This window comes from Camelus bactrianus, chromosome 10 (genome assembly GCF_048773025.1).
Source record: "Camelus bactrianus isolate YW-2024 breed Bactrian camel chromosome 10, ASM4877302v1, whole genome shotgun sequence".
Taxonomy (NCBI): domain Eukaryota; kingdom Metazoa; phylum Chordata; class Mammalia; order Artiodactyla; family Camelidae; genus Camelus; species Camelus bactrianus.
This window is the reverse complement of record NC_133548.1, coordinates 17701624-17713302: the sequence shown is the minus strand read 5'-3', so window position 1 is coordinate 17713302 and position 11679 is coordinate 17701624.

Genomic DNA, 11679 nt, shown 5'->3' with positions numbered 1-11679 from the left:
TCTAATCAAGATAAAAGGAATGATCTGGTTGGTCAGCTCTGGTATTGTAAGAAGAGATCCCTCTGGCTGTCGGGAGGATATGTTTTATCATTTCTTGATACATCAGAGAGGTAGCCAAGGACAGTGTTAATTGTGTGAGCTCAGGAGACAGACTGCCTGGGTGTGAGTGCTGGCTCTGCAACTTTGGAAATATGTGACCTGGGACACATTTATTTCATTTCTTTGTGCCTCAGTTTTTTTTTCCTTTGCAAATTGGGTATAATAATAGGTCCCCACTTACAAAGATGTTGAGAGGATTACAGAGTCAATGATTGTAAATATATACACAGAGAATAGGGCCTTGCACATAATAAACACTATAAAAATTAATGCTAAGTAAAATAAATATGATAGTGTGTGGTTATATTGTTGATACAAGCAAATGCCTCATGACAGCTGTCAAAAGCTGAAATTTGGAAGGTATTTTTAGGACAACGAAGTAGATAATTCTACTGGTGCCCCAAAAATCACAATTTGCTTTTTTTAAACTAGAAATGGAAACTGGTACCATTAACCTTCATCAAACATTACTGGTAAAGGTCAGAAATATTCATTTTCTCAGGGAGAAAAATAACACAAAAGCTAACAGTTATAAAATGTCAGAACACTGGCATCAAAATATCCTGCTTTACCCAGTTACTCACCACTCCTCTGAGACCAAGTTTCAACCAAGAAATACTAACATCACCACAGAGCACCTTAGATAACTGGGTCTTAAATTTCCTTTCATCCTACATGATCTCTTACTTATATGGGGATTACTAACCACCACAAACAGTGGAGGGGGGTGGGAAACACAGCAAAACTACAGGGTAGTATCACAGAATGACAATTTTTGACTTAGCTACACAATAGAATAAGGGAAAGGAGACCAACCAATTTCTCTACTACTGAGTCTATTACTAAGTCTCCTGTAGCTTATATGGGTCACGCAAAGATCTGCAAGAGGCCAAAGGGCTCCCAGTCTTGCCTAGGCCTTGCTGGACACAGGAGGGAGGAGCAGTTGACTCTTCACCTAGAATGATACAAGAAGAGGAGCTTATACAGGCTTCCTAGTTTGAAATCCATTGTTTTAACATCTATTGTCTATGAGAACTTGGGTAACATATTTGCTTTCTTTGAGTCTCAGTTTTCCCAACAGAAAAATGGAGATGATACACCCTTCTGAGCTGGATTGGTCAACACTGACTACAGAGCCTTCACATGGTGCCTGATGCACCAAGGCACCCAGTTCTCTAGCTCTCTTCTTCTATTCAACATTATTAATAAATCTTCTCCAGAATCTGTGGAAGGAAATTAGATCAGTTATGTGATCCTTATCAAGTGGAAATTACACATTCAATAACCTTCTTATATTTAAGTTTTTCCCACACATCCTCAAGTTTTTCCCAACACGTGCTAGGAAGAGTTCTTGTTTCAAGAGGCAGAAATTCCAGTCAGAATAGCCATCATTAAAAAGCCCATAAACAATAAATGCTGAAGAGGGTACAGAAAAGGAACCCTCCTACACTGTTGTTGGGAATGTAGTTTGGTGTAGCCAGTATGGAAAACAGTATGGTGATTCCTTAAAAAACTAAAAATAGACTTACCATATGGTTCAGCAGTCCCATTACTGGGCATATATCTTGAAGGAACTCTAATCAAAAAAATACATGTACCCCAATGTTCATAGCAGCACTACATACAATAGCCAAGACATGGATCAACCTAAATTTCCTTGACAGATGACTGGATAAAGAAGTTGTGGTATAGTTACACAATGGAATACTACTCAGCCATAAAAAAGAATAAAATAATTCCATTTGCAACAACATGGATGGACCTAGAGATCATCATTCTAAGTGAAGTAAGCCAGAAAGAGAAAGAAAAATACCATATGATATCACTCTTATGTGGAATCTTAAAAAGGAAAGAAAGAAAGAAAGAAAGAAAGAAAGAAAGAAAGAAAGAAAGAAAGAAAGAAAGAAAGAAAGAAAGAAAGAAAAAAGACACTGTGAATTCATCTACAAAACAGAAACAGACTCTCAGACATAATAAACAATCTTATGGTTACTGAGGAAAGGGGGTGGGAAGGAATAAATTTGAGAGTTTAAGATTTACAAATGGTAGCCACTATATATAGAAATAGATTTTTTTAAAAGCTTCTTCTGTATAGTACAGGGAACTGTGTTCAATATCTTGTAATAACCTTTAGTGAAAAAGAATATGGAAACAAATATATGTATGTATATGCATGACTGGGACATTGTGCTGCACACCAGAAATTGACACATTGCAACTGACTGTACTTCAATTTAAAAAAAAGTGATATTCATACACTTTAAGAAAAAAAGGAGATAAATGACCTGCATCATTCTCCCCATCTTTTGAATTGGGCTCCAATGTACCTCCATCCATTCACTCAACAAATATATATTGACTATTCACAATTTCCATTCACTGAGGATACAATGGTCAAAGGATTGTGGATGATCCCTGCCCTCAAAAAGATAAATGAAAACAAGTAACTGGACTACCCACAGGTACTATACGCAGGTAACCTGCAAGTAAGCACATATCAGGGAATCTAATCCAGTCTTGGAAGAGAGACAGGCAAGATGATCTTGAATCTGAAACACAAAGTAAAAATTAAATCTACCTCTTTGTCCAACATCTATACTTCCGTGTGCCCATCTCTTGATTCCTGTAGACAGCTGGCATCATGTCTATCTTTTGAGAGTCTGGTCTAACTTAACCCCAGACACCCCTACCTATCTCCTACCCCAGATCAGCAAGAATTAAACTAGCTGGTTTCACCTTTATAATAAGAGGAGGGACTAGGTTCAATATAGAGTTAAATTCTGAAGCAAGCCATCTGCAGCTCTTTCTCACTTCTTTTTCTGTCTTTGCTGCACCCTCTCATATCCTAACCACCTTTCTAGTAGATATCCTAAAATCTCAAACTCTCACTGTACTTGCACCCACGCCTGAGATGATCCAAAAGTCCATCATCAGCACTTAGAAATAAAAATGTGGATGCAAAAAAATTAAATTGGCTTATGAAATTTATTTCATGAGAGTGGTTAAAATTCTCCGAAACAGGAAGCTGTAAAAAACAAAAAACTAACAGAAGCAAACAACAAAGTCCTACTGTATAGCACAGAGAACTGTATTCAGTATCTTGTAGTAGTCTATAATGAAAAGAATATGAAAAGGAATATACGTATACATATATATATACACACAAGTGTATAACTGAAACACTATGCTGTACACTAGAAATAAACACAACATTGTAAACTGACTATACTTCAAAAAAAATAAACTATCATTTTCAATATCACTTCAAAAAAAAAAAAAGTAACAGAAGCATTATCTAAATTTAAGCACTTAAATGGAGCATCCTGCTAGATTTCTTCCACTCACCCCTCCTGATCTATTCTCTAACTTTCTGTATCCTGTCCTATTCCCTGTGAGGTCAACCTGAATAAACTATATCAATAAGCTCCCTTGATGAATCAACTAACAAGAGATCAGAGACTAGCAGGAGAGTAAAGTCAAAGTATTTATTACTCTGGCTTTTTCTCTCTGCCAGATTTGTTACCGTTTTACTGAAGGTCACAGCTCCTGTCAAACAGTCCTCTCTCAATTCTGGTAACCCCTCAGTCCATTTGCCCCCATCCAGTCCTAAGGGTGCTAAGGGATCACCAGTTGGTAGCCTCAGTGTACTACAATTTCCCTTGCTGATTTCTTTAATACAGTGGTTGTCAACTTTAGTATTATTAACATTAGGACAGATAATTGTGGGAGGCTGTCCTGTACATTATAGGATGTTTAGCAGTATCCCCAGCCTCTGCCGACTAGATGCCAGTAGCACCCTACCTCCCAGCTGTAACAGCCAAAAAACATATTCAGACATTTCCAAATGTCCCCTAGAGGACAAAAGCATCCTCTGTTCAGGACAACTGATCTAAACCTTTCTACACTTCTGCTAATAGTCCCTTCACCAAACTTTTCTCAAATAATCCAACTTAAGTGTGCTGTCCCTTTCCTACCTAGACCCTGACTCATACAAGAAGTCTGTGGGCAAAATTGGGCAAAATTACCACTTTAAAGCTATTTAACCCACTATAATGTAAATTCCATAAAGGAAGGATATTATCTGTCTTGTTGACTGCTACACTCCTCTCTACTAAGAACAGCATGGCACCTTAGTATATATTCAATGAACATTTCTCAAATGAATGAATGCAAGTTATGGCACTGACAATAATAGCGTATCTAAAGAAATACAAAAGTTTCCTTAGAAGATAAGAAAGTACACACAAAAACATAAAAGGATATGGAGGTTCAGCAAGTACAACACAGAGGAGGTGAAGCCTTGGCCAATGATGTCAAAGTACTGGGGCTCCTCTGTTAAGGAAACTCTCACCGTGAAACAGTCCCTCAACCTAGCTTACCTGTGGGACTATTAGTAAAACCGTATCACTTCCTTGTTCTTAAATTCCAAATGTATCAAGGCAACCTGTAATATAAGCTCCCTAAGAGCTCAGATGCAGTCTGCTCAGTTCACCATTGTACACCCCATGTCTCGCTCAGTGTTCAATAAATATTTACCAAGTGAGTGAATCAGTGAATGGACCATCTGATTATTAGGTGGCTTCCAAGTGACTTAGCCATAGGGGAGAAGAAAGAACTGGTTTTATGACCATCATGAATATCAAGAATATCATTTTAATGTATATTAGTAAATTGAATTATATGATTTTTCTGTCTTGTATGCATTTTAGTTATATTTACCGTCCTCACAGAGGCTGATCAGTCCTAACTCAAAGAAAAGTTAGTGGATCAGAAAAGCAGAGAGTTAGATTCTAGAATGTGGAAACTTAATTGAGGTACAGAGTAAAACTGTATGGGTTCTTTGAAAGCATGTAGTAGCAAAATATGAACAAAAAACAAAAAAGTAACAACTTTTCTATATGGCCAGTTAATGCTTAAAGATTTAAATATTAGTATAAATGTATCAAGTAAATATATTGTACATACACCTTAAACTTATACAATGTTACGAGTCAATTATATCTCTATTTTTTTAAGATTTAAATATTAGAAATTGACTCCTTTAACACATAGCTTTTGTCCCCTGTTTTAAAAGTGCATGTATTTGTTACCTATTGCTGCATAACAAATTACTCCTAAAACTTAGGGGCTAAGACAACACATACTGATTATCTCAAAGCTTATGTAGCTCAGGAATCTGGATACAGTGTAGCTGGTCCTCCATTTCAGAGTCTCTCAGAGGCTGCAGTCAGTGCCCACTGAGCTATGGTAATCTCAAGGTTCAACTAGAGAAGGATCAGCTTCCAAAATCACTCATGTGGCAGTTGGCAGGATTCAGTTCTTCAAGGACTGTTAGCCAGAGGCCACCCTTGGTTCCTTGCCACGTGAACATCTCCAACATAGCAGCTTGCTTCACTGAAGCATAAAGCGGGCAAGATGAAAAGGCAGTAGAGAGTTTGCTAACAAGATGAAAGTCACAATCTTTTGTAACTTAATCACCAAAATGACATCTCATCACCTTTGTAATATTCTATTGATTAAAACAAATCACTATATCCAGCCCACACTCAAGGAAAGGCGATTATAGAAGAAAATGAGGACCAAGAGGTGGCGATCATTGGAGGCCATCTTAGACATCTGCCTAACAAAACAGAAATTACCAAAAGGAAAAAGACCATTTTCACAGATTCAGTGGAATCTGTGGAGTTCATGGAGAAGCGAAGTTTGAGGACACTGGATATCTTGGTTGGAAAATGAGGATAAAGTGGAATCTCAGAGAATTTCTAGGGATGTGGAAGCCGCATTTTGTCAAATCCAATATCATCTAGAATATTGGAGCAATGACATCCAGAACCTCAAAGCATCAGAGGAGGAAGGGAACCAGTATTCCTTTATCATCTATTACTTGAAAGATACTGTAAGTTGTAACTTCATCCTCACTTCACTATTACAAGCTAGATATTATTATGCCTAGTTTACATGTAAGGAAATTGATGAACAATAAGGTTAAATTTCTGTTCTAACGTCACATAGCTAATAAATAACAGTTCTAATCAACACAGACAACAGAATCAGACAGAAATGGGCTGAAGTATACACATCATCATTTATTTGCCATATGACTATTTGAAAGTAACTTGTTTCTATTGTTTACTGCTATATCCTGACAGCCCAGAGAGGTTTAGTAAATGTTTCAATGAATTAATTAATCAATCTCAGTTCTCTCTATAAAATGAGTTTAACAATGGTACCTACCTCATACACTGTTGTGAAGATTATTTAAGATTATCCAAACATGGTGCCTAACTCTTAGCAGGAGCTCAAAAAAATGATAGTTTTTATTACTGTGTTGCTTGCCCTGATTGCAGTCTTAACCACAAACACTACGTCCATTCTAAACACAATGTTACCTGTATGATACCATAAACCTCCAGCTTCCCAGTCTCTTCCTCACACCAAATGTTAATTCCCAATTCATTAAAACAAGTATCATCTGTTCCAGGAAAACTGTTTCCCACCTATCCTGCATAGACACTAAATGGTCTCCACTTTCTCTGCTCAAGAAAACTGGACTCCACCTATTCCCATTTAGACAGTTTATGGTTCCACATCTTCCACACCAGAAGAACTGGACTCCACTCTTTCCCACATAAACAATACATGGTTCCCCCATCCTTTATTCCAGGAAAACTGGTCTCTACCCTTTCCTGCATGGGCATCATATGGCCCCACATTCTCTACTCCAGAACACTGGACCTCACCTCTTCTCATATGAACGCTGTATGGTAACACATTCTCTATACCATGAAAATTGGGTCTTACCTTTCATGCATGGACACCACATGGTTCCTGTATCCTCTGCTCTAGGACAACTAGACATCACCTTTTCCTACGTGGATACTAAATGATCATTTTGCATCATTGCCTGCATTCGTGCCTTGTCTGGTTACATGGAGACAAAGCAACCTGGATTCAACTCTTAACAAGTCCCTTATCCTCTCTGAGCTTTGGCTGCAATATAATTCTTAGCAAGTAACCCACTGAAATACACTGAACAATTAGAGTGTCCTTGGAGGAAGCCAGCAGAGATGACTGCCCTGCTTCACTGGTACCTTGCCTTGGGCTGTGCAGGAGCTTAACCTCCAGAATAACACTCCTTTCTTTTTGCTGTATTTGGCCTTATTGTTTCTCCATTTGGGAGCCAAATTATAGCCTCATAAAACAGCAGGAGTGCCAAAGAAATTGCTTAAATACAGTAACTATTAAAACCTCAAACTGCTGTGCTAATTAAATTGCCTTATTGCAACAAATTTTGTAATACAAGGCAAGTAAAAATGCCAGTCTTCCTCTTTGGCAGGAAGAAACAAACCCTCCTAGTTATGCTTACATTTGACTCCAAGGCAGAGCTCAGCGCAGGGGGAATGTTTATGCTCTGATCAGATAACTGGATTTCCCTCTTCTCCAAGGAGTCTTCTTCCACTCAGTCAGGGAAGGTTACTCAGGGCTGGTGGGTAATGACAGAAAAACAAGGGCCACCAAATAAGGATTGACTGCTGACTGGCTCCAAGAGTTCAACAGAGAAGTTCAGAGGATTTTATGCAAACAATTGGTCAGTAATAACTGAGCACCTGGTGTCTACATGTAAAAGATTAAGTTATTAAGCCCTATGTGCATGAAAAAAGGATCCTGGTGTTAAGTTCTTGCATAAAAGAGAAAGACTGGCCAAATGAAAAGGATACATAATGTAAACGTGTATATAGGTCAGCAAAGTTAATAACAGACTCTGGAGCCAGACTGCCTGATTTGCACTCTTGTCTACCACTTACTAGCTGGATGTCCTTGAATTAGTACTTAACCTCTCCATGCATCATATGTAAGACAATGTTAATACCAGTAAGCATTTAAAAAGGTTGGGTGAGGATTAAATAAGTTAATATATGAGAGTAGTTTAACATGGGGCCTAGCACAAGTCTTATCTGCATTAATTTTGGGGAGTATTAGTATAATTACTATCACTGAACAGTAAAAAAAACTGATCAGGAAAGTGGAATTCCAGTCTCAACTCTACCTCTAACTGAGGCCATTTCCTTCTGCATCTTTAAATTTATCCATTTGTAAACTAGGGGAACAAGTAGGGAGAGTCGGATTATCTCCAAAATTTCTTCCTGCACTAAAATATTATGACCAATTAGAGTTGTACTCAGGTGTGATATACTCAAGCACAGTGTGACATGGAGCAGGGCATGAGGAGAAGATATTAATTCAAGTACCTACTGAGCACCTAATGGGTGCCAAGCATTGTGCTAGGCACCAACTATTTGCCAGAGTCAGTAAAGGGACAGTGGGTTGAGTGCACGTACATCAAAATATAAGCTCCTGGCTACATGGACCTGGCTCTCTTCCTTCTGCCTTTCACTGACTTTTAAAGTCCAGAAAACATGCACAGTGCATCAGTCAGGGTCACAGTAGGAGAAAGACTGCACATCAGATAACATAATTAAAGGAAGGTTTACTAAAGGGACTGTTTATAAAGGGGAGGGAAGTGTGTAGGGAAACTAAAGAAGCCACTGTATTTTAAAGTGTACCTGGGGTTTTGTTTTCAGTCAGGTGTGGTGAGCTGAACAGACCAGGAAATGACTGCCACTGAAATGATAGTCTGTTACTCACAGTTCCCAAGAGGAAGAAGCCTGCCATATCATGGAGGGGCAGGGGGAGTCACATGAGGAAGCACCAGGGCCAGTCAGAATGCAGAAGGAGAAGGAGGAAAATGTGGGCAAGATATATTGTGGTTTCCTCAGGAAGGAATAGGCGAGGCCAGGTAAGCAGGCTTGGAAGGTTTAGGACTGACTAGTTTGAATAATTTTGGTGGGCTCTGGAAAACAGAAGTGGGTTCCTGTTGTCTGGTACCTGTTCCTGGGGTGATTTAGGGCAGGGGCATAGTGTCTCTGACTACAGTACTTCTGTCTTGCAAAAGAAGGTGGTGGGAGTAAAAACTCCTTATTGGTTGGTTTACTTATCAAGGACCTGCTCCAGGCTAGACTTTTACTACTTCTAAGAATTAGCTAATTCAGAAAGGGACAATCTCGTCCCCTCCTTGGATCCACAGGGCCCCACGATGTCAAAGTATCATTAATACAGTAAGTAAAAAACATGATTAATATATTCTTACAGACCTGAAGGGACAGGAAAGGAAATTGTTACCAGAACACCAACACAGAGAATCATATGCAAAGGGACACCCTGAAAGGACCTGCAACCCAGTCAAAGGATCAGTCAGTCCATAGGGATTGAGCATAAAAGGCCACAAGCAAGGGAAATACTCAACCTCTCTCCTCCCTTTCTCTGATTTCTTGTTAGGGCCCCCCATTGGCAAAACCCAGCTAAAACCAGAGGGCAAGGGAGATCATTGGCGTGGTTCATACTGTGTGCCTGCCAGGCAGACAGCAGGATGGAGAAGGGTGAGGAGGGGAACTGGAGGGGCAAAGAGAAGGCATCAGCACACATATGAGAAGTACATCCAAATCAGGACTAGAACTACAATGGAAAAACCTGGAACTCCAACTTCAGGGAAAACCTGAAAATGGCCTATCGGAAAAAGAGAAAAACCTGGGTTGAAGGTCAACTAAAATAAAGCAATCCAAGATAAAAGGAGAAATTTATTTCTTCATCACAGCCCTTAGCCTCTTCCTTCATCTCAGCACAAACGTGGAGCATCTTGTGGGGAGGCAGATATGATTTCATTCACCTCTCGACAGGAATCTTATGTGAGCGCGTCCTTCAGGCACTCCAGGATATTGAAAAGCCTATTGTGTTCCAAGGACTGCTGACCTCACCTCTGTTGCCAGGAAACCTGCAGCCAGCTAATGCCTGAGCACCCATGTCACTGCTGTCCCCAGATGATCCAGAGGAAGCAATGGCCTGTGACTGGAACAGAGTAAGCAGTACTCACCTGAGCCATGTGAGAAAGTCAGCTCTGCTCCTGCAGCTTGGATTAATGCCTACAGGACACATGCCCAACAGGTTGTTGAGGAAGAGTGAATGATACAGCTCAAAAATCATTAACTAAGCCTACTCTGTGCTTCATTCTAGGGATATGAGACTGAAACATAAATGGCCCCTGCCCTTCAAGGAATTCACAGTATATAAAGAAGAGACAGAAATAAACCAATGATAACAATGCAGTGCATAAAATTAATCATAGAACTCCATGCCTGGTCCTCTGCTAGGGATGAGGGAAGGTAGTAAAGGTTTGATCAGCCTAAACCATATGGATAAATACTTTTCTTGAGGAGAAAGTAAACAATCTTAGTCTTTTTATCTATAAAGCACAGATAGACATACAGTACATAGAACAGATATACAGTGCTGTGGCATTACAATTTCATAAGGAGTGAGATGATTAGGAAATAAAATATCTAAAAGGCTTTTATTCCATATAGCACAGGAAACTATATTCAATACCTTTCAGTAACCTATAATGAAAAAGAATATGAAAATGAATATATATATGTATATGTATGACTGAAACATTATGCTGTACACCAGAAATTGACACATTATAAACCGACTATACTTTAATAAAATTAATTAATTAATTAAAAAGGTTTTTAAATGAGGTGATAATGGAAGGAAAGCTGAGAAACACTGAGCTTTGTGGATAGGAGAACAGGGCCTTCATCTCAGACTCTGAATTCCAGCTCACTTCTTAGAGATGTCTGACTTTATACTTAGCTTACTCAGCCTTTGCCTCAGTTTTTTCATCTGCAAACTGGAGATAATAATAGCACCATCTCCTGTGAACCCTGATTAAGTGAGATAACACATGGTAAAATGCCTAGAAGGATATATGACACATAATAACTGCCCACTAAATATATGCTATTGTTATTAATCCATTCAACAAATACTGTGCACCTACCAACACAAGAAAACATAAAACCCAGCTCTGGCCCTTGAGAAGTGTTAAAAGAAGAGGCCTAGCACAGAAGATAAGAGCTTCAGCTTTGCAGACAGATTGGAGTTTGAACCCAAGATTCATCACCTATCATCAAATCACTTAACTTCACCCCCCTCAGGCTCTTCTTCTATAAAGTGGGCAAGAATAATATCTACAACATTTACTGAGTGCCAAGTAGGAGGTGCTAACAAAGCAGACAGACAGCAAATACATAAACTAATAAGTATGTCACAGAATGTCAGAGAGTGATAAGTATCGGAAAAAAAAAAGATAAAGCAAAGTAGGTTTTAGAATGAAGAATGATAAGGAGTGCAGTTAGAGTTTCAAGGAAAGGAATCTTAGAGGAGGTAACATTTAAGCACAGACTTGAACAAAATGAAGGAATAAATCCTGCAAATATCTGGGGAAACAGTGTTCCAGGAAAAGAAAACGAAATGCAAACATCCTGAGATAGGAACATGCTTGGTGACTGGGGGGCCAGTGTTGCTGGAGAACAGAGAACAAGGGAGAGTGTGGTAGGAGATGAAGTCAGACAGTGAGCCACGTGGACCAGGATGTTAAGTGTGACCAGGGACAAGAACAAGGAAACAACTTGATGTTTCAGGAGGATGTCTCTGGCTGCTGTGTGGAGAATGGACACGGTG